The following is a 26,999-nucleotide window of genomic DNA, read 5'->3' on the forward strand; positions in this document are numbered from 1 at the left end:
GGGAAAAAAAAGAAGGAGAACTCGTTTAAAATAGCTCAGACGTGATCGCATATGAAAATTTTCGGTATGACATCAACAAAGTTTACTTGGAAATAGTTCTTTTTATTCTTTGAATATTTTCTTGAACTTTGAATAAATCACGAGAAGCGTACGCGTACACGTTGAATTATGAATTTGTTGTAACCGCAAAAAAAGGAAAGAAAGAAAGGAAGGAAGATAAAAAAAAGAATTAAATTAAAAAAGAAAAGAAAAAAATGCAGACATAGTCGGTTGTTTCAACGTTGACCTAAGAGATAAGGTTATCATCCAAAAGAGCTAGTAGTATGATGAGATACGTGGTATCCGTTATCCATCTTTATGAGGGTACCCATCTGCGACTTGAGCATTAGGAGACGGTTTACTTTCCGCTCCGGAATGAAAGAAATGAAGTGATTCGTATGCACCTCGCGAAGATATCTTACGCACGACGTATTTGCCCGTGAAGTATCTTTTTACGACTCTTTCTTTTCTCTCCATCCCTTTTCCTTCTTTCTCAGATTGTTTGACGTTGAAAAAGAAAAGAAAAAGGGAGGATAAAGGTCGCGAGTAAGAATTGTCCGACCTCTTCTGAATTCTTTCGGTTCTTCTTACAAGAATAACTTTTTTCTTTTTTTCTACTTCATTTTCAACAGACGGAAGTTGGAGTGCGGCTCTCTTTATGTGTTCATAGAGTTGTATTTAAGAAAAAAAAATTATCTTGTGGATATATGTGTGTCTCTTTCTACCTCTCTCTCTACCTCTCTCTCTACCTCTCTCTCTACGTCTCTCTCTACGTTCAAGTATACAATATGGAATTTAAATGATCTCTACTTGGTTATTATCCGTTTCTGTCACGTACCACCATAGGTTGAAACGTTAGAACGATATGAGATTTCATGGTTGCAAATTTAACAGTTAAACATATATATCTCTCTTTCTTTTCTCATACGAATTTGTTCGTTTACATGAAATTTGCTTGAGAATCCACGAGTATATATATGCAAGTACTTGATGAAAGAATCGAAATCGGCACGCGAGGAGTTCGTAAGAAGAAAACACTCACGAAAGATAAAGAAAGAGATAGATAGAAAGAAAGAGTGAGAGAGAGAAAGAGAGAAGAGATCGTTAAGAGAGAAGGAAATTACATCGTTGGACTCCATCGGATTCCTATTAGCAATAAAATCGGTCGGCAGCGTGTCGGAACGACTTAGCCCCGTGTCCGCTCGGTTTAAAGTCGCCCCTTAAAAGTCGTTATTTTAAGTACTTACTCTGGATGCGCTTGCGAATGTTGCATCGATTACCCGTTCACGAGATGACGCGAGAAAGAGGAAGAAGAAGAAGAAGAAGAAGAAGAAGAAGAAGAAGAGAAATCAAAGTAAGAAGAGTGAGTGAGTGAATGAATGAGTGAGGAAGAGGAGGAGGAAGAAGAAGAAGAAGAAGAAGAAGAAGAAGGTCGAAGAATCGAAGTGGGTTTCGCGATGCGCTTTTCGCCCCGAACGAGTTCGATCCGACGCGCTTCGCCGAATGCTTAATGACTGGGACTCCTCGCGAACGATCCGCCGAAGATTGGTCCGGTGAAGTTTCGTGATGCTGCGAGAAAGAACGCTGTGGTGTGTACGTTGTTCGATCCATACGAACGTACGTTCGAGGGACGTTTCCATGGAAGGAAATTGGAAGGTGAAGAGTGGGGGAGAAAGAGAAGAAGGAGGAGGAGGAGGAGGAGGAGGATTAAGGTGAAGAATCGAGCATGCCTTTAGACGGGTAGATTCTCTCTCGTAAGGGTCAATGAACTCTTTTCTTCCATCCTTCAAATCGAATCTCTTTCCAAAACGAATTTCAACAAATTTCTCTTTACCTCTTCTCTTTTTCTTCTTCTTCTTCTTCTTTTTCTGTTTCTGTTTTTTTTTTTATCTCTTCCTCTTTTGTTTCGTATGTTTGTTTTTTTTTTTTTAATTTTATTTTCGTCAACTTTTGGATAGAATCGATTTTCTATCGTATTTTTTATGACACGCTAAGATTACTTCGAATAAGAGAAAGAGAGATAGTGATAGAGATTAGGATCAGCGTTCGTTATATCGAAGCTAATCGTTCCGGCACTCTTTGTGAAAGTGAGGAGAAAATAAAGAGCCAGAGCTATATACCGAGTTCCTCGAGTCTCAGCTAAGTCATCTCGATCGGTATTCGGAAGCCAGCCGGTTGGACGCAAAGGTTAAGCTGGATACGAAGGTAGATAGAGACGGTGGGGAAAAGAAACGATGTTGGAATAACTCTAATGCAAGAAGAAGAAGAAGAAGAAGAGGTGGTTTTGAACAGAGGAAAGAGTCAGGTTGCTTTCTGCGCTTTCGGTCGTGCATACGTAATATCTGATTCTACGATTGTCCTTGTCTTTTTGAATCAGTTTATACAGACCTTCTGGTAGGGAGAAAAAGAATCAATGAAATCTATTTCCTATTCTTTGAATATATATTTAGTTGCATACATAACATCAATTTCTGGGATAAAATGTTTGTTCAAAAAAGGGGTCTATTATTTTGACAATAACGCGAGATGATACACTTACGTTTAGTATATTTAAAATAAATCAATATAGTTTCTGTATCGGTAAATTAGTAACTTTTGAATTTTTAAATATAATTATATTCAAAAAAAGCTCTGTAATTGCATAAAATGATACCAAATTCTAATGTATTTTCAAAAAATCAATTTTACTAATAATCTATCAATATCAATTCTTAGAATATAGGAAATAAACATATATAAATTTAAACATACAATAAGATGAAAGAAAAGAATTGTAGGATGACGATGGTGGAAGGAACAGGTAGGACCTGCACCTACAGCGTCCTTGTCGTTGTCGTCATCGAATCGAGGAGTAGAATCGAAAGAAGAAGAAGAAGAAGAAGAAGAAGAAGAAGAAGAAGAAGAAGAAGAAGAAGAGCAGGAGTTGGCTTTGAAAGATGGTAGAAAGAAAGAAAGAAAGAAAGAAAGAAAGAGAAAGGGGGTTGGTGAGGTTGGGGTAGGAGTAGTGGGGTGTGGGGGGAGAGTTCTCAGCGGCGCAACCTATTGTCCTCGTGTCCACAGCCTTTTTCAATTCAAATTGAAGCCGCAAAAAAAGGCGCAGAGCACACACACGGTTCGGACACCGCGAAAGCCGGTCCCTCCTCCGATTCTCCGGAGAGCTTCTCCCTCCCCCTTCCACCCTCTCATCCCCCGTTTTCTCCTCGTCTTCGTCCTCATCCTCATTCTCCTTCTCTCTGTCCTCGTCCACGTCTCTTACGGGGGCTGATTCTATCGGACCGTAAATATCACCATCGCGGGGACTTGGCCAACGCTTGGACGAAGTACACGAATATTTTTCTTCGTGTATGGGTGTATAGGTGCACGCGTGATGCGTGCCAACTTAGTTTGTGGTAGTGGTGGTGCTCGTGAGCGCGCGTTTACGCACCCATCGAAGAATCATCGTCCAAGAAAGTGTATGTACATATATATATATTGTGGGGGGGGGGGTGGTTTGGTGGTTGGCGTGGTTTCAGACAGACAGACATATATATAGAAGCTTTTATTGAATAAAAGAAATGTTTATTATAATATAACAAAGACTTAAAGACCGAAAGCAAAATAAGTAACCGTAACTACACTCGTTTAACACTCACTCGTCACACCGAATCAAGAAGGGCCGAGGATCGCCCTCTTCACCGCGTTTATATATGCATTCACCCCACCAATGGTCCCGATCACTTCCGTTAATCATTCTAGAAATCTCCAGACTATTCCCAATCGGTCAAACAAAAGACTTCTTCCCGATTTCCGGCTCGGGAACATTCGAGAGATTTCGGAGTGTTTACAAACGATGGTGCCAGCCGATATCGTACGCTTTTCTTTCTTGTCACATGCACTCGTATCCATATCGCTACAAATCCTTCATCAACCACTTCCATGTATACCATACACTCGCACTCTTATATATATATAACTGAGTGACTAAATACCAGTTTTCCTACAGCTCGGCCATACTGACATTTTTGGTCGCCCCCGACCAACGGAATATTCACACAAACAAACACTCACTCACAAGTTTTACTTATTAAACTAACATAAAAATAAGACGTAACGCATAAACTATCATGAAACATAAGGCATAATATAAGATAAGATATGAGGCATATAGAATTTATATTTAAATTTACGGATTTTCTTATTTCTATCGTGGACGAATATATCGCTTCATCTGATCAGGGCCCACAATGCCTGTATATGGTATTTGTGTTACCTGAAACCCATCAATGTCCCCGACGATGTACCGGTCCATATCTAACACTTTTTTTACTTCATATGGTCCCTTGTATTTGGGGATTAGTTTTTTGTTTATACCGATGGTAGTATCTACGTTTTTTATCATCACCAAGTCTCCGACATAATACGTGACGGGTCTCTTTCGTCTCTTATTATAATAGCGCTCGTTCGAGTGCTGATCCTCCGAAATTCTCTCTGACGCTTTGTCTCGAATGGCTACTAGATCTCGGTTTTCCTCATTACGTCGGTTTAACGCTAACCTTATGTTATCGTTTATTTCCCCGAGTTGGTCCACGCCGAATAACAATCTACTGGGGGTCTCACCCGTTGAACGACAAACCGTGTTATTCAAAGCAAATTCTACCTTATCGATTACACAATTCCATTTTTCTGTAGACTCGCACAATTTCCCTAACATGGGAGTAATAACACGATTAAATCGTTCCACCTGACCGTTTGCGCGAGGCGTACCCACCGCAACAAGTACATGGTCGAACATTTCTTTTTTCGCGAATTCTTTAAACAACTCGGAGGTAAACGCCGTTCCCCGATCGCTTATTATGCGTCTTGGCTTACTATATGCAGAGAAGTATGTTTTCAAATGCCTGACGACCTCCTGAGTCGTTGTCGTCTTACACGGATATAATTTTATGAATTTCGTGAACGCATCAACAATGGACAAAAGGTATCGATATCCTTGTTTAGTCTTCTCCAGCGGACCATAGTGGTCAACATGAACCGTACGGAACGGAAGTTTATCCTTTTCCAAAGAATGTAAATATCCTTCGTTTTTGCCGCTAACCGGAGAAAACTCAATACACTTAAGACAATTTCTAATGTATTCCTTTACCTTCTCTGTCATATTCGGAAACCAATACACCTTTGTGATATGCTCAATTACCTTATTAATCCCTACGTGACCCAAATCGTCATGACATGTTCGCATAACGCTACATTCCATTGAAGCCGGTACATAAAACAGAAGTCCTTTCGACTTATCCTTCCGATAGACGAGACCATCGCGCAACTCGTAAAACTTATCTTCGTTTTTTTCTAAGGCTTCTCGGATTTCCCGTATCTTATCGTCGCGCTCCTGACTAATAGATAACGTTTGTTCGAAAGTATTTCCTTCTATAACTAAAATTTCGTGACATCGACTTAACGCATCGACGTGTGCCATACGTTTCCCCGGCCGATGCTGTATCTCATAGTCGTAATCTTCCAAAAACAAAGCCCACCGTGAAATTCGAGGGTTCACGTGGCGTTTGCTGAGTGTAAGCCTAAAACTATCACAATCGGTAATTATTTTGAATTTTATCCCGAATAGATAAGTATGGAAACGTTTAATGGCGTAGATAGCTGACAGACATTCGAGTTCAAAACTATGATATTTCGACTCGGCAGTGCTGGTGCGCTTACTGAAATATGACACGGGTTGGAACTTCCCGTCTTTTTGTTTCTGTAACAGGATAGCACCAAATCCCGCAGTACTTGCATCGCAATGCAATTCCGTCTCAAGAATCGGTGAATAAACCACCAATATCGGTTGCGACGCCAACAGATTTTTTAACATTTCGAACACTTCTTGTTCCTTAGAACCAAAATGATAATTCTTATCAGATTTTATTATATCGTACAATGGTTTTGCCCTTATCGAAAACGCTGGTATAAACCGCCGGAAATAACTGGCCAGACAGACGAACCTGTGTAACTCTTTTACATTACGCGGCACAGGATAATTCACTACAGACTTCACGTTTTCGTCGCTCGGCCGAATACCATCCTCATTCACCTGATATCCCAGATACGTTATCTCGTTATAAGCGAAGTAACATTTATCAAGCCGGAACCGCAGAGAAAATCGCGCGGCTATTCGGAAAACCTCACGCAATATTTTAAGATGTTCTTCCATGCTATATGTCGCAATTAATATGTCGTCGAGGTACAAAAGAACCCTATCTTTTCTAATTAGTTCATCAAAACAATTAGATACGAATCTCTGAAATACTCGTGGTGCATTTGTTAAGCCAAATGGCATTCGCAGGTATTCATACTGACCGAAAGGTGTTACGAAAGAGGTATATTTTATCGACGATTCGGCTATTTTAACATGATGGAAACCGTCCTTCAGATCTAATGTTGTATAATATCTTTTGTTTTTCAATCTATCCAAATTGTCGTCGATCACCGGCGTAGGAAAGTTATCTCTAATAGTTATTTTATTTAGCTCGCGGTAATCAACGCAAAGTCTGAGCTCACCATTCTTCTTACGAACTAATACAATCGGACTGGCATACGGTGACTTACTGGGCCTAATAATACCGTCGGCCATTAACTTATCCAGAATTACGCGCAGTTTCTCCTTATCGGCGTAAGCTAATCGTCTCGGCCGGAAAAAGATCGGTTGTTCGTGTTTCAAAGATATTACCATCTCACACCCATGTTCCTCTTCAACGACACCCGAATTTAGTTTTGACTTATATTCCGTATCATACAACTCTTTAACTTCCTTTTTCTCGTCAGAAAGGATATTAGGGTTAATTTGTAACGTCTCGTTTACTTTGACTGGTTCATCTAAGTAATCAATATTCAATATTTCATTATCAAAGCAATTATTCTCGTTTCTTAAAGACTCGGAATTGGTTTTTATAATTTGGACGTCTTGACCTAATAAAATTTTTACCGTCGGATTTGTAGAAAAATCTCTTCCAAGTAACACGGCGTGACTCATGGTGTTGTCCGGCACAACAAAAAAATTCATTTTCATCTCTACCTCACAGATATTAATATCTATTTCGAAATTACCTAAAATTTGTAGCTTGGAACCGTTTATTCCATAAAGATCATGATTTCCTTTTACCGCAGATAAACTTACATTATTCGGTGCATAGGTTTGCTTGATCATACTTATAGGTGATCCAGAATCAACTATAGCGCAAAACTTATATCTACAGATATCACCATTTTCGTCTGCTGTGGTGAACGTTAAGGGTACCGTGTACGGGGGATGTAGTGCTGGCCCCTGTACCAAATTCATTGAATCTGAAGAAGGTGTGGACGTGTGTGATACTGATGTAGTAGGCGCATCGGGTTTCCTCCTCTTCTCCGGACAGTCCTTAAGATGATGATTGGCTGATCTGCAGCAATAACAGAACCCCTTCGATGTTCTTGGTTTCCTACATTGCGGAAGAGTATGACCCACCTCCCCGCAATTATAGCATTTTCTGATTGCCCGTGTTCTCGTCGACCCCTTCGTCGATGGGTTCGGATGAACAACCGCTTTCGCTGCCTTCACGTCCCTTACGTAATATTCCTGTGACCTTTTCGGTCGCAGATTAATTTTTTCAAAAGCTTCGTTTAAGTCAGACGTTGACTTAAAACGGGCCATACGTGCCTGATCCTGAAGTCGTGGGTCCGGTATCCCATCGACAATGTAGTCGATTATCTCTTCCTCGGGTATCGGAACACGATTAGCGAATATAATTTTCTCATGTAAATAGCTACTGAAGGATTCATTTGGATGCCATATTCGTGCTTCAAATTCTCTTCTCAAGGTCAGTTTACTTTGACGATTATTATACATTGTTCTCATCCGTTGAAGAAGATCTTCCACACTTAAACTGATGTGTTCTGGTTTTGAATGAAACCAATTCAGAGCTGATCCTTTTAATTTTGAACTGATAACAATCTTTGTGCTGTTATCGTCCAGACTATAGGTACTACGTACTAAATTCAATTGTTGTTCCCATTTCCAAAATGAATGGTCGGACCCATCGAATTCGCACAGCAACTCACTGATACTTCTCAAGTTGACATTACTCGGTGTATTACTTACTCGGTTTAAACTTTCAATGCTAGAAGTAGTTGCTGATTGTATGGCTTGTTCTCTTCTTACCAATTCTAATTCCTTTCTAAGTAGATCTCTTTCTTTTCTTATCAGTTCAAGATCTGGAGAAACATTACCGTCTCCAACACGTGGAGCCCCAACAGCAACCGTCGGCTCGTCACGTCCCGTCGAACCGTCTTCTTGAACCGGATTATTCAACTCCTTTTCCAGATACTGCCATATTTCTGGCTCCGTTTCGGTCAACCTACTAATTAATTCATTCTTGTTTCCGACAGTAGGCAAATTTCTTACGCGTAATGCCTCCTTCAATTGGCAAACGGTGTAAGAGCTTGGTTCCTTAGCAGACATTATGATAGTTTCTGTTTTTGATGATAATTCCTCAAACCCGATATGATATTATTTTCTACACACAGCGGACAGAATTTCGCATATACGGCGGACAGAACAGACTTCGCGTAAACGAACAGAGATATTCCGCGCAACGGACAGAAAAGATTTCGTATCTAACGAACAGAGATTTCCGCGCAACGGACAGAAGACTTCGTATACGACGAACAGAGATTTCCGCACAGCGAACAGAAGAACAGAATTGTATCACTTTCCAAAAAAATCGCGTATTCACTTCGACACAGATCCCACTATTTCTTTAATCCCACTTCTGAACTGTGGGGGGGGGGTGGTTTGGTGGTTGGCGTGGTTTCAGACAGACAGACATATATATAGAAGCTTTTATTGAATAAAAGAAATGTTTATTATAATATAACAAAGACTTAAAGACCGAAAGCAAAATAAGTAACCGTAACTACACTCGTTTAACACTCACTCGTCACACCGAATCAAGAAGGGCCGAGGATCGCCCTCTTCACCGCGTTTATATATGCATTCACCCCACCAATGGTCCCGATCACTTCCGTTAATCATTCTAGAAATCTCCAGACTATTCCCAATCGGTCAAACAAAAGACTTCTTCCCGATTTCCGGCTCGGGAACATTCGAGAGATTTCGGAGTGTTTACAAACGATGGTGCCAGCCGATATCGTACGCTTTTCTTTCTTGTCACATGCACTCGTATCCATATCGCTACAAATCCTTCATCAACCACTTCCATGTATACCATACACTCGCACTCTTATATATATATAACTGAGTGACTAAATACCAGTTTTCCTACAATATATATATATATAAATACATATATGTGTGTATGTATGTACGTACGTACGTAAGTATATACTAGAAACGTGAAAGAGATTCGCCAGAAAGGTGGGTACAGAAGTGGAACGGGGGAGGGAATAAAGGGAGAAGGATTCTTCTTCTTTATTTTCCTTCTCTCTTTCTCTACCTTCCTTCGTCTTTTGCGCGAATCGCACTTTCCGTTCGTAAACGAAAGAGAAGAGAAGAGTAGAGAATGAAAGAGGGAATTCTGGCGTGTCTCCGTCTTGTTGGGATTCAAAGAGGGATTCGCGAAAAAGGGGAGTCTGCCGGGTCCTCTAAAAGTTTCTCTTCGATCGAATCACTTTCTTCCTGCCGGCCAGTCGGCCATGCCAGTATCGCGAGTATTCGTAGAATTCTTCGTCTTTCGATCTTTCCTTTCCAACAAGCAAAACGGACGACGACAAGACGACGGGGCTTTTATTGCGCGAGAAATCTTGAATCGTGAGAATTGCTAAATTTTTATTCTTTTATTCCTCATACCTTGCTTCGAGTCTTCTGAAAGCAACCAAATTGAAATAATTATAATTCTTTTATATAAAAGTAATCCTCCTATAACACGATAGATAGGTTCCTAGAAAATGCCGTGTTGTATGAGACCCAGAGTCAGTAGGGGACTTACAAAAGAGGGGTTAGAAATACAGGGCGGCTGTAGAAGTACAGTGTTGTACCTTGGTTTTTTAAAAGGAAACCGTGTTATAGGATTCCATGTTATAGGAGGGCTACCTGTATTTCAATTATTTCTAATGTCAAATTCAAATATAATAATATTAGATATATTTAAATTTTTATATAATATACTTAAACAAGATACGAACTAAGAAAGAATATTATAGTTAACAGGGGAGGGAGGGTTGGTAGAGGGATAGAAATGAAATACGACCATAGAAATGAAAATATATGAGTTACTACAAAGTTGCATGACATTCAAGAGAGATGAGAATTGGGGGTGAAGATTGAGGGGATTTAAAAGTGACGTCCCGTCGGAGAAAGTACAAATCCTTGGACGGAAGTCATAGAGTCATCGTTTAATACGATTCGGTAATTACATTTTTTCTCTCCGTAGCTCGAATACCCTTATATTACGACCTCATCGTCGAGTAGGAGTTACGCTGCGGTCGGCTCGCCGCCTTCGAATACCAAAAGAGAATAATGGCCGTAATAATTGTAATTTATGCGATTAACTCTAGAGAACCGGTATTAGCCAGAGAAGAGAAGCTCAACCAGGAGGGGGTTTTAGTTGGGAGGGTAGAAGGGTAGAGGGAAGAAAGACCCCTGACTGACCTGTCTTAAACTTATAAAACGCATCTTGGTCGATAATTTGTATAAATACGGAGAAGGCTTGTACCTTTTTGGTAAAAGGGGCTCTTATCCTTTCTCATTTCTGGTGTAACAAAACGATAAGTGTTATTACGATAGTTTGAAATAGCAAAAAAGAAAATAGAAATAAATTATTTCGTTTAAACATTATACCAGTAGTAGAAATAAAATTACTATATTATTTTAATGCTACTATAAAATAATACTATTATATTCATATATTAACATTTGTTTATTTTTTATGTTTCAGGTAAGAATCAGAATGAATTTTGGTTGAATACAGAGTTTAAAGGTCACTCTTCTCATCGAATGTAAGTAAAAGAAGGATTATTTTAAAGGACCCTATCATGTGAACTAATTTAATCCAGTCCTTGTACGAGAGAAATACTTTTGTTATTTTTTTTTTGTTCTTCTTTACGTTGGCTCTTCGTTCTTTCATTTGGTCAAATCGATAAATCTTTCCGTCTCCTTTGCGATAGGCGATCTTACAAAGTCAAGTTCTTCCTACGTAGAAAGTGAAAGAGAAAGAGAAAGAGAGAATCAGAGTCCAATTCCGTTGACATAAAGCGTTAGCGGGCATTAGTTTTGGGGTATCCAACGTTCTCTCGTTTCTCGTTGGTCCTTCTACCTTTGGTTCGCGGTACCCTTTATCCAGCAGTGGTCCAGGATGACACTTTACAAGGAACGCAATGATCGGTCTGGAGAGTTTGGTCCTTTGAAAGAATTATGGGTACGTAGATACCACGCGAAGGAGTCTTTGTCTCTCACCTCCTCAGAACGAAGTAAGAAAGAAAGAAAGAAAGCATGGAAGAAAGGAAGGAAGGAAGGAATCAAGAGAAAGAGTGCTTCGAATTCGTCCTTTTCCTCCTCTCCCACTCCATCTTACTCAAGCCCAAGAGAAGGAGGACCAAACGGTAGATACTTTAAGGCGGTGCCGCGATCTCCGCTTTGCATTTGTTTCGTCGATATGGGAGCCGCTTTCAGCTGTCTCGAATCCTCGCCATTCCTTCTCAACCCTTCTACCTTCTCTTCCCTCTCCTCTTTTTTCGACAGCTACGTCTCTCCCTAAATTACCAGTGCCAGTTCCCTCGACGACGACGAAGACCAATGTATTTCGGGCTTCTGTATGGCCTCGTTAATTGATAACCGATATCTCGGCTATCTTCTCCTTTGGGATCAAGCCGAAGGAAGACTTCTTTCAATCAGAGTTTACTCTCTTTTTCCCCCATTTTCTCTTCAACCTTATTTCGTCTTTACAATACCAAAGAAAGGTATATAAGCAAGTATGCCTTTCTCTTTCGACCATCCGTTTCGGGAATAGCCAATGGTCGTTGTGGATAGGGGGATAAGTAGAAGAAGAAGAAGAAGAAGAAGAAGAAGAAGAAGAAGAAGAAGAAGAAGAAGAAGAAGAAGAAGAAGAAGAAGAAGAAGAGGAAGAAAGAATCGGCCCCGGACAATCGTGCGTTCTTTTTTTTTGTTACCTCTACTCTCCCCCTACCTTTTCTCTCCTCTTCCTCTTCTACAGTTCTGCTGCCGCTGCTACTGCCTTCCTCCGTTCGTCTTCTTCCTCCTCCCTTTTTTCGGACTCTGAGAAGACTTATAAGGCGATTCCTCGCGTTCCACACGAAAAAAATCCCCAGCCCCCGTGCTCGCACTCCTCTTCTTTTCTGTTCTCTGCTCTCTACTTTCCTTCTTACTATTCTTCTTCTTGTTCTTCTTCTTAGGTATCTCAGAATGCTCAAGATTCGGAAGACAGGCAGGCAGGCAGGCAGGCAGGCAGGCAGGCAGTTAGACGACAATTTCTTTCTGCACTGAAGAATCTTGAGCTCGTTCTGACTTCCTGTAACGTCTACCGTTAAGATTCAATATTGCACCTTGCACTTTTGGTATTTAGATTATGAGAAAATTCGAGGAATTTTATAAACGAGGGTGTTGTTTTCTTTTTGTTTTTCGTATCGTATTGAGGAAATCATGATCGTAATGTTTCTCTTCTAAGTCTTATGTACAATCAACGAACGTATTTCAAAAGTATACAAGAATGAGATAGAAAGAGAAAGAGAAAACGAGATACGATAAGACGCATAATGGAAAATTAGATGGGGGCGAGAGGGTGGAACTTTGCTTAAGCGAAATTGTATCCCGATCATAGTTTACGTGCAAACTATGGGGTTGCTGAGGACAATAGCAACGGGTTCGTGTAATGAATGGGTTAATGGGAAAAATAACGCGAACTAAGGATCGTTTCGACTACGATGAATGGCGGATTAGAGTTTGGTTGGGTTTGATTTCCCGAGAGATGATTTCAGATCTTCCCATTTAATAATATCGTTTCTACGCTTTGGAGTACTGAAGAGGAAACCATTCTCAAAATACTGCTATTCTCTGGTCGTCTGTAGTCGACCACGTCACGATCGTTCAATAAATATCGTTCATTGATAAGTAAACAATTTCAAAGTTTTTTTTTTATACAAATTTTTCATCGATTACATGCACTACAACACCGAAAGTTTAGGTACACGTACTAGTATATAAGAAATATCTTTCAATTATATTTAAAGTTATGTCAAAGTAATCACCTTTCTTTCTGTTTAAATATTTCACATTTTTTTATTTGCAAATTGTTTCAAATATTTTTCAAAACATCGAACAAGTTTGTCTTTTAATTTTGAACAAAATGTAACTTATAACTTCTTTATATAAGTGTGCAATACAAATGTAATGAAATGTACCCAAACATTCATTAGAACAATTAAAGATTGTTAGAATATAATAAATGATTATAAAATTCTACATGACAAGACGAGAAGAAGGAAGCTGGGTCACTTAGGATTTCGTTTGTAGGATGTCGTAGTCTCCTCCTATCGAAAGGGGTAAAAGGATTTCGCCGACTTGCTCCTGCGAATCTCAATTCTTCTGAGTTACGGAGAAGAAACGGTGGGTGTGGTGGGAGTCGGTACGTGGTCAGAGAGAGGCCGGATGTTTGGCCTCGCAACAATAGAGGGTGATAAATGTGCCCTTCAAGGACCGCGAAAAGGGCTTCTTCTTCTTCCACGTGTCGGTGCTCGAGAAAAGGTTCTAGCCATCTCTTCTTTCTCTCTCTTTCTCTTTCTTCGGCCGTTCGTTCTCTCTCAACGTTTCGGGACGAGACACCGAGACTATCTCCATCTTGAAACGGGATACGAGAATGCCCGCGCATCCTAATGCCAGTTTCGGTCTTCCAGTTCTCTCTTGTGAAACCTTCTTCCCATGGTGTATCATCATTCTCTCTTTCTATCTTTTATACCTTGTTTCCTTTTCTTTCGTTTCAACATTCGTCTACTCGAAGAAAAGGGTAACGAGATGGTGGTGCTTGCTCTTGTCAACCGATTGATCCTTTCCTTTAATTTTATTTTTATTATCACATTTATACAATAATTGATAATGATAATATTTTATTTGTAAGGATACTAAATGAATTGTTTTCAATATTTTAAGATCATTTCAATAATTTTAATTAATTGATAAATACGATTTTTTTTGTAAATACATGACTTTTGTCATCGTATTCAATTTATATTACATATCTATATATATTTTGAATTATTTTGAATGTTTCGTTTAAATTTGTTAGAAAAGAAAGATTAAGTAACGATAAGGTAAACATTTTTTTCTGTACACATGTATGTATATTCAAAATACAGTTAGCTACTTCGCTTCCATATCGAAAAAGAAAGATAGACCATCTGGCATTTACAAGCGTAGTTCTCCTATCGTACTACGCCAATCGCATTCTTTGACACCTTACAACGTATCATAGTATTCTTATGCCAGTTGGATCATCATCATCCGGGTATCATCATCGTCATCATCGTCGTCGTCATCGTCGTTTCTTTTTCTTTTCTATCTCTGTTATTTTTTTTTCTTTTTATCATAAATAAACTTCAAAAGACTCAGTTAGATTCAAATAATTTCATAGCCATTGGACTTTTCGTCTCGTCGAATGACTATGTCTAACTCTCAACGATATTCATGATACCGACACAACACGTTTTTGATTTTATCGATCGTACGATTACTTTTGATACGGGCACACTGGTACTAGGTCTTACGTAAATCAGAAAATTAATCAGTTAGATGATCTTCGATCATTTATCTTCATAATTTAATGTAGTATATACACATAGACATTTCAATTTTAAAATCAGTGATATTCAATTTCCAAAGATAATTTTAAAGAAAAAAAAACAATATTAGAGGTATCAAGAAAAAACTCATGTAAAATTTGATAGATAGAAAAGAATCTTTGATAAAAAAAGAATATCTTTACTACTATTGAAATTATTTTTGTATGAAAAGTTGAATATAAAAAAAAAATACAGCTTGATAACATTCCAGTTATCTTAATACATAGATAGGTATGCGAGTATTATACTTAGGCGTATATAGGAAGAAAGGTTTTGCTAGGGTTATCCGATGAACACCATGGTGGATTTTTCGACGAAGTCGCAAAGATCAGGTTTTATGGTTTGTCTAGGCGCTTTAACAGCCATATACGAAGCTCGAACGGACTCCACCACCACCACCACTACCACATTAATAAAGCAAGAAAGGTATGCATGCACCACGTCGTCGTCGTTAAAGTCGCACAAAGCTTGGGTTGGTGTCTGTTGCAACAAGGCTCAGCGCGTGGCAAACGCATCGAGCGTGGGTGTCGACGTTCGCGAATCATTGAGAGAATTCCATGGTGTGTCCACGGGGAGAGAGAGAGAGAGAGAGAGAGAGTATGGGGTACCGTTAGAACCACTCCGGGAGGGCTACCGTACCTTCTCTTATACAACAACAACAACTTTTCTCTCTTCCTCCTTTGACGGATTTATTTCGAGTTGTGCCACGCGTTCCACCTATCGACTTTCACCTTCGAACGACGCCGATATTTCCTTGACCTTTGACCCACCCCTCCGTCTTCTTCCCCTTCTTTTCAATATTAAAACGATCCTTGATTCGTTCTTCAATATATTTTCTTTTCTTCTTTTTTTTTCTTCCTTACAATCAAAGATATTTATTTAACATCGAATCAGTCAAGATCCATTGATGATTGCTGAATAATGTAAGAGTAATGGATGAATATATAATTTTGAAAAAAAAGGATAGGAAGAATAAATTTAATATTTTAAATAAATAGGTGTATGTGTAAAAGAAAATAGTATAGATTCAATTTAATTGTTATAAATATTGCAATCAATTGAATTATGCAATTTTCCAATCCCTTCTTTAGATATTCCATCTCGAGATAGTTTGATCGTTCATTTGTTATTTATATTATTATCCATAGTAAAAAAAACAAAAAAAAATCAGCTGGTAGGAGGAAAGGATTTCGTATCCTTTTCGGAAACATAGATTTTTTTTTTTAAGAGCATGACGTGAATCTTAACGAATGTCGCGAAAACTTTGAGGGTGGTGTGGCAAACATCGAACGTCGGACCTCCGACGAGTAGTCCCGGACGTCCGACGAGTGTACCGAAGAGAAGCCCGTCTCCGGTAATTACCTCGATGAGGTCACGGTCGTCGCATTAATTCGATATTCCTCGTTCTCTCTCTCTCTCTCTCCCTTTCGAGAATAGGTTTGTACAGTCCCTCTTCTTTTTCCAGTGCCCTTCCTCGACTTATGTTAGAAAGGAAAGAAAGAAAGCAAAAAAAGAAAAGAAAAGAGACAAGGAGAGCATCGGGTATTAATTACACGGCGCGCTAGGCCACCTACGGTTACCCACTTTGCATAATACGTATATACACTTACCGTAAGGGTGCCGAAAGAAAGAAATAAAGGGACAGAGAAAGACAGAGAGAAACGTTGCACTGTAACAAACGAAGAGAATCTACAGGGTGGTGAAGCCTTTTGCGATTCGAAAACGGAGAACGATATAGTGTCCTTTTTTCACTTGTAAAAAACGAAAATCTTCCTTTCTCTCTTTCTCTTTTATGTGCACATGCTCGGTGTACCAACAGACACATACATATACATACATACACATATACCCTTGAGCACTCTTCCTTTCCATTCTGTCCGTCCGAAGTCAAAGTATCGTTGTCTCTTTCTCTCTCTTTCTCTCATTCCTCTTCTACCAGTCTCAAGTTCTCTTCCATCTCTCTTCCTCTTCTTACTCTTCCTTGAGGCTGATTATTTAGGCAGCGAATGTTTAATCGAAGCATTGTATCGGGAAGGCCCGTGTGTTTGCCGAAGACAGAGTCCCCCTTTTCGTTTTGCCCAACCCTCTCCAGTCCCCTTACTCCAGTCCCTCTCATCCCTCCACAGTATCAACAGCACCACCACCACCACTACCAAGAGATGCAACGTACCACCCCACCAGCACCCTCTTCCTTACGTTTATTCCTTTATTTTGAACCGGCTGATACCTCATTACCGCGACAGATCCACCGATAAGCGCACCGTTCTTGGAAACACACAATGCGCCCCTCCTTCCTTCGAGAAGAGGATGAGGAGGAGGAGAAGGACCGAGGGACGCCGCCTCTCCTTGCCGGTGAGAGGAGAGGACTGAGGAAGGGAGAAAAGAGGGCCAGGTGAATGGGTTGAGGGCGGCATTGGGAGCAATCGTCCTCTCCTTCTCTTCTCATCCTTCTTCTTCTTCTTCTAATTCTCTTTTTTTCTTTCTTTCTCTCTCTTCTTTGGACCTATCGAGAAAGTAGATATCACTCTTTGGTCCTTCTCTTTCTTTCCCTCCCCCTTTCTCTTGTGTTCGTTCTTCTGAAAATATCTTGTGCCTTCGCCAAGGCGAACGATATAACTCCATCCGTCGTCCGCTTGTTGGACCAAACCGTCCTCTTGGACCGTGTGTAGTTTTATCGATCTATCCCTTCGAGACTCCCGAATCGAATTTCCATTTGTTTAAACTTGTATTTGCGCCCTGGGTTTCAAAAGACGAAAAGTGATTTCGACTTTCTACGGTTCCTTCTTTTTCTCTACCCTCATTTTTATTTTGAAATTATATTTAATCATTATTACATCGATAAGTTCATTCTTTTATTATATTTTTTTCTTTTCTTTATAATAAATAGTTTTTTACTGATCTTTTTCTTTCTCTCTTTCTCTCTCACTTGTGAAATTTCATTTAATTATTATGTTTATTACATGGGTAATCGAAACGTGCTAAAATCTCTTTAAAATCGAGTGCTATTACGAACGATAAATTAATGCTTACCGGTAAGCATTAAAACGCGTCGTCGTAAATTCTTACGCAGTGGTAACGCAACCAGATGAAATGTTCAGATAAGCTAAAGTATTTTTATTGAAGTCGGCAAAGTACAAAGTTTAAAAGAATCTTCGAATCTATCGAAAGAGTTTTTTTTAGAATGAAAAAGAATAAAGAAAGAAAGAAAAGAAAAGAAAAGAAAAGAAGTTTTACCATCTGCCTGTCATCAAATCCAAGCAAAATCGAATATCCATTTGCTAATGACGGCTGTCTTAGTTGACGATCATTAAGGACGGGATAACAAACATAATTTGTTAGATTAGCTATAATATATTAATGTTTCTTTTAAAAATGATAAAGTTATTGTCGCTGATATCTCATTTCTTCTATGAAATAAAAACTTACAACATTATGAATTCATTAAAAAAAAAAAAAATGTTAATCTTTTATTTCTACGAGAATATTTCGCATTTCGAGATATCACCGATTTAATATGGGAATGTGAGAAAAAAAAGATAATTATTTAGCACTCAGAAGTGATATGTCAGCGAGCAAAATAACATAGATTCTTTAACAACATATAATCTATTGCTATTCGATAGTTTCGTGCTACCGTCGTAAGCGAAATCAGATAAACCTTGGTATTTTTATTGGTTCCAATAATCGCGTACTGATTGCAATCCAATACAAAAAAAACCTATACAGAAAGAGAGAGAGAGAGAGAGATATTTCGAAATCACAGCATTCGCAAATCTTTCGAATGGACCGGCTACTGGAATAGAAACGAATTTCCATTTATTAACGATCTTGTCTCGTGGCAGCCCCCATAAGCGGAAGAAATAAGATAAAGAGAAATAAAAGAAGAAGAAGAAGAAGCAAAACGGATTACTTGTACCTATTAGCCGGATACTGGTAGATCGTAGCGATATAGAATGAGATAGAAATCGAATTCGTCTCCATCCTGAACGCGTTTCTATTTCGTAGAGAACGAATTAACTTTGTGATTAAGAGTAGATTAACTTTTGCTTATAGATAAACGTACCGAGCTTACCTCTTTTTATTTATTTTTTCTATCTATTTACAATTAGACTTACTATCGAGGGGGGATAAAAGGGTGATGGTGGTTGGTACTCTCTAAAGTATAAATCACAATGGTAAAGATTAAAAAGGATAGATCAAAGGTTATTATTTAATGCTTCTCTCGATCGTTATTGTATCTAAATGAGTAACAAAATGAACAAGATTAAACGAAACATAAAGATTTGGCGAGAATATAATCGCGAATGAAATAAAGAAAGAAAGAAAGGAAGAAAGAAAGAAAGAAAGAAAGAGGTAGATATATAGATAGATAGAGTTCACGAGCATTATTTATCGATAGTGAAAAGGTGGTGTGCTCGAATGGTAGTGGCTCATTATTCAGATTAACGTTACTCGGACCTGGTTGAATATTACTCGATAAATCACAGACGTCACAGTGCTAAAGACCTCGAAAGAAAGGAAGGTCCTTGAGATTTTTCAAATCATTCGGCTTGATGAATACAACGTTCCACCTTCCTCGAATGCAACGAGCTCACACTCGTTGTTGGTTACACCGATGATGGCGGGTGAAAGCGAAGAGAAAGAGAACAAGAAAAGAAGAATGAGAGACCAAAGAGAAACAGAAAGAGAGAGAATAACATGGTGAAACATTTGCATGGAGCTACCAACGCGCGCGGGAGCATTAGCATGAGTTAAAATGGTAATGGTAATACAATACACCGATCGCAATGAGTATGCTCGTTGCATTCTGCAACGTCAAGAGGCGTTAAATCTGATAGAAGGAGATAAAATGAAAAGAAAAAAAGACAGCACAAGGAAACGTAAAAAAGAAAAGAGATAGAAAACGGGGTGAGTTAAACCGTTAAGCGTGCCTTCGAGATTGATTCGCAATCGACGATACCATCGACCTAGTTTCGACCTTTCGATATACGATAAGAAACCTAAAGCATTTTCTCCAACATTATATACCAAACATTATAATATATCCCGTTACATTATCATTTCGAATTCATACTTTAACTTATCTCTATTATTTTCAATTTATTTTTGTGATAAATATCTGATCATAAAGTTAAGATTTTTCAATTCTGGAAGAAAGTTGACATAACTTGGGAAATCAAATCAACCATAATCGATCTAACTAAGCGAAATTGAATATCGTTATACTCGACGCATCTAACTATTTACTTTACGTCCCAAAAACCGTGGGATATTATCTTCGATGGTCCATGGTAGTAAATAAAGTTTCGGTCGGTTACACATTATGCAGCTGAAAAACTTTGTTCCAAACCGAAATATGTGGCGGAAGGAGGTAGTCGGGGTAGCACCGCGCTAATCGAGATTTATATCCCGATTACGGAAGGACTACGAACAGGGTGGGGTGGGGGTGGTTAGGTTTGAAGAGGAGAGAAGAAAAGGCAGGGTGGGAGAAAGAGAAAGAGAGAGAGAGAGGGTTGGGCATCTGGGTAACGAGGAACATTCTCGTCTTGCGGCCCTTAGCATAGTTAGCATTAGTCGTACTCTGCCTAAAGAGAGACAGAGAAAAAGGGAGGAAGGGAGAAGAGGTGAGTAAAAGGGTAAACGAAGAGAAATATGTCGGGTGAGAGTGTCTCGAGAACGCATACAATGAGTTTGCTCGACGATTGGCTGCGTTCGGGATATTTGCATCTTCACTAAAGGCGGGTTTCTTCTTTCCTTTTTATTTGTTCTTTATTTATTTCATTCTTTTTTTCTTTCTCTTCTCTATATATCTCTCTTTTCTTCTTGGCTACCTTTTGCTTGAGTCTTTTTCCAGAATTAAAGCGACCGACCGACCGACCGACAGTCCACGTCGATGACCAAATATGCGAAAAAATATATCTCGAGCAGCAGGTAGTAATACACTAAACCCATACCATCCTAACATTTGCTTTCTTTTTTAACGAGTAAGTATTTGTTTGTATGGTAAGACAAAAAAAAAAAAAAAGGTAAAGACTGGCTGGACTTTTTGAAAAGAAAAAGTGTGTCTTCTTCTCTCGTATTACAATGGGGGACCACACCACCACCACCACACGTGGAAATCATGAATATCTTTTTCTGTCATAGCTGCGCTCGAGATTTATTTGCTATCTTTTTTGTTTATTTTCTTTTTTAATCCGAAATTCTTACGACGATAATTTTCAAGGAAGTATCTAAATAATGATATTTCAACTTCTCGACAGTTACCTATATTTACTTTTACCCCTTTTTATCTTACACTTCTCTAAATCAAAATGCAATCGTGCAGAACGTTTAAGTTCAACATACAAGACAGGACGAACTGACTACTCGAGAGAGTTCGCTCCATTTCTATTCGCATCCGTCGTGACTGGAAGAAAATAGAGAGAGAAAGGTAGAGAGAAAAAGAAACAGAAATAAATAAGAAGAAGAAGAAGAAGCACGAGTAGGATAAGGATGAGAATGAGTACGAGGATGAGGATGAAGAAGAAGAGAAGAGAAGAGAAGAGAAGGAGGAGGAGGAGTAGGAGGAGGAGGAATGATACCGGGTGCCCACAGAGGGCGGCAGGACGTCGCCAAGCGTGGGATAAATATCTAGGGTCTGTGTTCCGTTTAATTAGCATCGGTATACCCGCACGTACGTGCGCGAGACGAGCTCCAGCCTCCGTTTCACTGTATCATTTATATATATATATACATACAGACATATATACACAGATACTTGTACACTTTATATATAGGCATGCCTGTACAAAGCTGTAAGAAAAGGACGAGAGGAATGGTCCCGAGCGTTAATTCGAGTGGGTAACAGACGAAGAGGAAAGATTTTAAACGTAAGGACGTACGAATGTAAGGAGAATGCTTAAGGGTGATGCTAAGTTGGAAGAGAAAAGGGAGGAAGAAAAAAAGAAGAAGGAATAGAGGCGGAGGAGGAGGAGAGGAACAACAATTGGACAGACACGTTGACGAGGCACGGTAGTAGCCCGAGGACTAATTAAATAAATCCGGGAGCGGCTTCTCGAGCTGGCAATCGCGACTGTAACCACCACGACGATGCTTAAGGTCGTCGTTGCGGAGGCGTCTTAGGTCAACCAAGAGGTCACCTTCCTGGCGGTCCACCTCGATCCCTTCTCCTCCTCCTTCTCCTTCTCTTCCTTCTCTTCTTTCTACTTCTTCTTTCGTTTCTCTTCAGTTCACTTCTTCTTCAGTTTTTATTATTTTACTTTCTTGATAGGATTGTTTAATGAAACGATTTAGAATTGTATCTTATTACAATCTGGTATAGAAATCTTATGTTATGAAATAAAATTGATATATTTTGTTTATCATCCAAATTTTCGGGTTCTTACAAAATCGGACAGATGCTTGTAACAAGTTCGTTTTCTATTGACATGAGCAAACATCCACTTCTTATCATAAATCGTTAAACAAATCTACGAACATTAGATTTAAAATAAATATTATTATCTTAGGTATTTACTTTTTGTACAAGATTGTTTATAGAAGGTATCCGCAAAGGAAATTGAATATTCTTATTGTGTACTGTTTAAAAGGGATCGAGTTCTTAGGAGGAAACATCGTTATTTTCAGATGACTCGACAATTCGTTCACGTATATACTTACGGGTTAGATCCTACGATCATTTTCCAATCGTCGAAAGGTAGATAGAAGCAAGCGGCATACGTTGATAGAGAAGTTGAAATCAAAGAGGATCGATGTAGAGGATAGAAGCTACCATAAGGGAGTTAAGGTGCCAGCTGGTGGTAACGAACCGTCATCCTATCCAATCATTTTATTTCTCTAGTCGACACCTGAAACTTCCTTTTTAATCTTTCTTTCACCTTCTTCTACCTTATGTATCTCTTTTGAAATAGTTATTATTGAAAATGTTCCTTCTCTACTTCCTGTCTCGTATTCCTAATTAGCAAACAATTTCCGTCATCGTAAAACTCGTGATAGTTAAGGAAAGTCTTAAAGAATTCTGTACACAAGTTGCAGATGCATCTCTCATTGCTTAGTATACTCAACGAGTATGTATTTGTACTATCTCTCTTTCTTCTCTCTCTATCTTTAAAAGAGTAAGAGAGAATAGAATAGAGTAATCGTGTTCGAGGACAAATTGCAGTACATTTACATATCATTTTACGATACTACTTTGCGTTAGTGCAAACCTTAAAGCAAGTTCTTTCTATTCATTCTAGAAGATTTGCGGAAATTGTTTTCGAGTGTTAATAAATTAATAAATAGGATTTAATAATTAATATCTGATAGAAATTTTTACGCAATAAATTAGGGACTCGTATGAAAGTTGAAAGGGAAGTAAAAAAAAGGATCCATTCGTTTGAAGAAAAATGAAACGAAAAGAAATATCATCGGTGCAACATCGCATTTTACGAAAATTTTCAGTCGAGTCAGATTCGATTAGCATGTATGGGTTTATCTTGGCAAAGATCGAGAAAAGAGAAGAGCCGGTTACTGCAAGTGGAGGAAAGTGCAGACGAGAAATGAAGAAAGAAAGGGAAAGATTGGAAGAGAGAAAGAGAGGGATAGATGAGGGAGAAGAGTTAAGCGGGTGAGGCTGGTTATGGGCGGAGGGGTCGCGAAAAATAATAAATAAATATCTTTATCGAGGACGCCCATTCTTTAATAACCAAGAACGAAAATGCATGTAGATATACATAGGAAACGTGTACACACGCTTATAAATATATATATATATATATACTTGTGCACGTATACAAACATATATATATATATATATATATATATATATATAAATATAGTACCTCCAGGCAACGGTGATAAAACGTCCAACAAAAGGCACGAGCTGGCTTCGGAAAGTTCGATTAGAGTTTTTGTTCGCCGTTCAGAGGTAGCTCGTCCTCTTTCCCTTTCTGTCTTTGCTTGGCCCTCTTTCTTTCTCTCTCTCTCTCTCTCTCTCTCTCTCTTTCTCGTTTGCCTCTCGAACGCGCCGATGGTTCGCCCAGGTGCGTGCCCTCTCGTTTCAGAATGAGCAACAGATGAAGAGGAGAGGAAAGAAGAGAGGAAAGCTTGAAGAAGGTACTCTCGCAATTTTTTGCTTGCTCCATTCTTCGAACCTCGCGCGAAACTCGTCGATGAAGAAGAAGAAGAAGAAGAAGAAGAAGAAGAAGAAGAAGAAGAAGAAGAAGAAGAAGAAGAAGAAGAAGAAGAAGAAGAAAGAAAGAAAGAGAGTAAGAGAGAGAGAGAGAGAGAGGAAAGTCCCTCTTTGCATGCTGTAACCCCTTAACCCCTTCTTTGACTTAAACTTTTTTCATCTTCACTCTTTCCTTTGTTAAATCTTCCTTTTTCACTTGCGGACGACTTACTTTGATGATGTCGGTGAGTTCCCAAGAGATTGAGACGTTCAAATCTTCTACGCAACCAAACCTTTTTAAGAGAGAGGATAAACATTTTTGAATTACACTCTGTGTTCCATTAAAACAAGTGCAACCTAAGATTTACGCCTATATTTATATATGTTTATACAAATGTATATGTGTATGTATATATTCCTTGCAAGCTTTATTAAGCCAATACTATTCCTCGTAGATCTATCGTACATTCTCGTTGTATTTATTGGTCATTGTTTTCACGAAGTTTAAGGTCGGAATGAAATCAATTGGTACTCAAGTATAGTTTCGAAACAAAGAACTACTTTATTACAATTTTTTTTTTCTTTTTTATCTTATAATGCAAATAACGTGTGAATTAAGAGATGCTTTGTATAGATGTACAACGAGAAACAATATTTATTTCTATTGTCGGATCTGATCTGTTTTTCTTTAGGTAAAAAGAAATAAAATAACTTTACTCACTATGTTTTCTTTATCTTCAGATATTATTTGCTTTTAAAACAAGATATATTATAATTGTCACTCTTGTAAGTTTCAACACGAATCTTATAGGTGTAGAAAAGTTCTTAAGAAAAGTGACAATTATAGTTTATCATTTACAAATACATATTTGTTTTAATTTGATTTTGATAATTTAATGGATCGTATTTGAAAAAAGAAAACGTGTATTAATAATAAATTCGTAAAATAATCCAATGATAACGATAGTATACATAAACAAGAACGAAGAAGAAGAAGAAGAAGTTTACATGGTAAAACAAAATGCGTTCTCGATTTGTGTCTTCCTATTCCTTTTCGTTAAAAGAGCCTGGACGATCGCTGGAGGCTTCAATTTAAGCGTACCCCGGCTAAAACAATAGGCAGACCTTTCACAGGCTGACGGCCGTCGTTTGGACAGCCCTGAAGGCCAGGATGGAGAAAAAATAAATGGCCCGAAGAGTCGAAACCCATCCATTGGGTCGCGACGAGGGTGCCCAGGAAAGAAACGAAGGAGGAGGAGGAGGAGGAGGAGGAAAAGGAAGGAAGAAGAAGAAGAGGGCTGGACGACCGAATATGAAAAAAAGTGGGCTGAGGTTGAAGGAGAGGGGGGGGTTGAAAGAAATGGAAAAGATACTTTGCGAACGGGGAGGGGAGGAAAGGGAGTAAAAAAAAAAGGTAAAAGATAAAGAAAAAGAACAAAATGAATAAATGTAGAGAAAGATAGAAGGTCAAAAAAGGTATATGCAAGATGTAAAGGTGGATGCTACCACGCCCAGGAACGACCTCGAGACCTCGTTTTTTCTCTCTCTCCTTTTCTTTCTTTCTCAATCTCTATCTCTATCGGAAACTATCTCGGCGCAAAACAACAGAGTGCACAGAAAAGTGTGCTAAAGATGAAAGAAAGAAAGAAATAGAATTTTACAATGCGAAATCTTTTCAAGGTTGGAACCAAAGTACTGTGAACTCTATTCGAGAAGGTGGATCCAAACTTTCGCACAATAGAAAAATAAAATCGAATGAGGGTAACTTTTTACTTTGGTTGAATTCGATCGAAATAGTTACACGTACGTTTTGTTGTAACTTTCCATAGATACTTTTGAAGTAATTGTCACTTATCGTACAACAAGTTTCAAACTTCTAAGATATTTTTATTTTCAATGAAATGTTACTCGTTATATTGTATTATTCTTAGAATTATCTGCGAATATTCCATCCCCTTTTTTTTATCATATATTTCTTGTATTTCTCGAAGTCCGATCTTACGTCACTTTAGGGATACCAAAAGAATACTTGGAGAGTATGGTCGGAATGGTTGAAACGAGGCAATAATTTCTACGATTGAGGATCTAATAACACGGTAGGGGTACCGCGAGGACAGAGAAAAAGAGAATGAGAAATAAAATAAAGAAAGAAATAAAGAAAAGGTTTATTTGTCCCTGGACAAGTTAGAGAAATCTTCGAAGGTAGAAAAGTAGATAGTCCTGTTTACGAGATGATGATTATAAAGTCGGACTTGCGACTGTTAACGAGGTCATCGAGAGAGAAAGAAATAATAATCATAATAATCATCATGATAATATGAGTAATGTTGATGTAATTGAGAAAAAAAGAACAACGCGAATTAAAGTTACATATATACACGAACATGATTGAAATAAATCATTATATGAATTTGGCTTAACTGAAATGGAAATAAAAAAAAGGTAGCCTATCCAACGCGTTCTTTAAATAGACAAAGTATACACAGTTCGAATGATTTTTGTAAAGAAAGTCGACTAATGATACAGGGATGTTGCATTTCGTCTCCTCTTTGGTGGACCGTCCCCGATTAACCATTACTTTATGCGGCGAAAGCGGTCTCTTCTTTGCCGCGTCGGGGCCTAAGCTACTATGTAATTATCCTCGAAGGGTCCTCCAGGGAAAAAGAAAGATTGGAAGGACGAAAGAATGAGCGAGTGAGAGAAAAGAAATATACGGTGGGTGAGTTGGACGAGGGGGAGTAGAAGGAAGGAAGGAAGGAAGGAGTAAGACGGGGAACGCGAGAGAGGATAGTCATGCACCGTCATCGTCTTTGAGTTCGAATCCTACACTCGACAAGGACGAGAATTTGTTCGGTCAACCGGTCTTCTACGATCCTTTACTCTTTGCCTATTCTTATTATCAATTTTCCTAATCTAATACTAGTCTTTGGTTAATTGATGGTACCTTATTTATTTAGAATAACGATAATTATATTTTCATTTAGATTTTCTAGCC

At 38.7% G+C, this 26,999-nt stretch overlaps 1 long non-coding RNA gene across 1 annotated transcript in view; it reads left to right on the top strand.

The window, feature by feature from the left end:
* The window catches only part of LOC149031813 (uncharacterized), a 120,284-nt gene that overhangs the window by 24,684 nt on the left and 68,601 nt on the right, over positions 1-26,999 (top strand). Inside the window, exon 2 of the long non-coding RNA XR_016177355.1 lies at positions 10,941-11,001. This is a non-coding gene — a long non-coding RNA (uncharacterized LOC149031813). The remainder of the gene's footprint in view (positions 1-10,940; positions 11,002-26,999) is intronic.

Source organism: Polistes dominula, unplaced genomic scaffold (genome assembly GCF_049000335.1).
Source record: "Polistes dominula isolate Pdom_NZ unplaced genomic scaffold, Pdom_raw_medaka contig_16, whole genome shotgun sequence".
NCBI lineage: Eukaryota > Metazoa > Arthropoda > Insecta > Hymenoptera > Vespidae > Polistes > Polistes dominula.